Consider the following 2,137-nt stretch of genomic DNA (forward strand, 5'->3'; position numbering starts at 1 on the left):
TGGTCAGAGTGTGTGCATGTGTGCATACACAGTATCAAACAGCACAGCTATAAAGTAAGGACGTATGAGTGTAACAGGCAAGGATAACGTTCATGTTAAGTCTTCAAAGCGCTCAACTTATCATTGCGTAACGTTGCCTCTCATCACTGGATATGTGAGACAGCTTAAAAATCCATGGCAAAGGCAGTGCTGCAGCCCCTCTGGCCTTCAGCCTCTGACAGCTATCACAGCTAACAGAGGCTGATATTATTGAGCATTTTCACTCTGTAGTCAGAGACTAACTGATGGGTTTTTAGCTTTACACTGCACAGAATGTAAAGAGGTAATATTAAGGAAATGTTAAAGAAACTGAGAAGTTTCGTATGCTCATCATGAGCATGAATGTCATGGTGGATTGACTGTACACGGACGCTGTCCATCTGATCTGACTGAGCTGGAGCTGTTTTGCAAAGAAGAATGGGCAAAGATTTCAGTCTGTAGATGTGCAAAACTGGTAGAGACAGACCCTAAAAGACTGGCAGCTGGAACTGCAGCAAAAGCTGATTCTACAAAGTATTGACTCAGGGGGCTGAATAATTACACACACCCCACTTTGCAGTTATTTATTTGTAAAAAATGTTTGGAATCATGTCCGATTTTGGTTCCACTTCTCATGTGTGCACCACTTTGTGTTGGTCTTTCACGTGGAATTCCAATAAAATTGATTCATGTTTGTGGCTGTAATGTGGAAAAGTTCAAGGGGACTGAATACTTTTGCAAGCCACTGTAACTCAGTGTTTGTCTCATTTGACCATAAAACATGCAGCTGAAAATTCACGGAGGCTTCTTTCTTGGTCAGCACGCTCTCGATCCATGGCGATGTAAATCTCGCTTGAGCCTTGGTTAGTTCCTGAACATCCAGACTCTCATCTGAGGGTGACAGGGTTTTCTTCCAGATGTTGGCAAAGTGGTGAAACATCAAAATAAGAGAGAAACTGCCAGTCGTAGTTAATCAGGATCACACGAGAAGTTAATAGACCTTGGCATTGTAAAGTCTATTTCAATGTAAAGACATTGTAGAACCTTTAGAATCACTTATTAAAAGATTTAAGTGAGTGTACGGATTTTTCCTAATCCAAACAAAATACATTTAAACCCAGTCCTTGATTATTTTTTAATGCAGTAAAGTTCTATGCTGTGCAACCTTTCCACCAAAGACATTCATGCTCATGATGAGTGTATATAAACCACAAACTATTTATTTCTGTTTCTTTAAAATTATAATCTTTGTAATGATGTGAAAATTTTCTGTGGATTTCTTTTATACAACCTGCATGAAAGAATTTTTTAAAAAAAAGTCAGATTAGCCTTTTGTAGTCCATCTTCAGGACTTTGTAGTTTCATCATGGCAGACCCACCTCAGCAAACCACACAGTTCTTTTCCTGAGTCCTTAAACTCTTCTTCACATCCCTCCACGCTGCCCTGGAGGTCATGTGACAAGTGAGACAGCAAATTTGGCTTTAGTGCAGAAAACATCATATATATAAATCAAGTGAAATAAATCAAGTCAAGTCCAGTTTTAAAGCCAACAATGAAGTTATCCTGACATATTTACAGGAAGTGTGCTCACTAATCCCCTCAAAGACATAAACATCTGATTTTACTCAGTAAACTAAATGAGAGTACTGATAACAAAAACATGTTTGCTAGCTAAAACCTCAAACACAAATCTACATGTAAATATTTTGTCTCATTTTCAAATGAATACGTCCGACTTAATACTAGAGGAAACATTTAATTGCTTAAATAAAGATGAAATAAAGTTTTAAGGGAACAGGATCCGATGCAAAAGTAAACTACAGCAGCTTTTCCTATGAAATATTTCCTGGATTGCACGGTACCTATCAGCATGCAGCATTCGTTGTTTTTCTGCTGCAGAATCCTTCATCATTGTTGTTGCTCTATTGATATCACTCCATAGATCATAAAAAAAAGACTCGTCAGTGTCATCTGGATCCATTAATGTGCAGAGCTTTGAGGTCCCATTAAAGATTAAATATAAGTGCAATAATGAGACAGCTGACCTCCTGAGAGGCACTGATCACTTCCCTGCTCTTGGTGAAAAATGCTTGAGGCTTTAATAACGTTAATGAAACA

The sequence above is a fragment of the Mchenga conophoros genome, linkage group LG18, assembly GCF_057382185.1.
Source record: "Mchenga conophoros isolate Kocher_MC1m ecotype Shallow Benthic linkage group LG18, M_conophoros_male_GT1.1, whole genome shotgun sequence".
NCBI lineage: Eukaryota > Metazoa > Chordata > Actinopteri > Cichliformes > Cichlidae > Mchenga > Mchenga conophoros.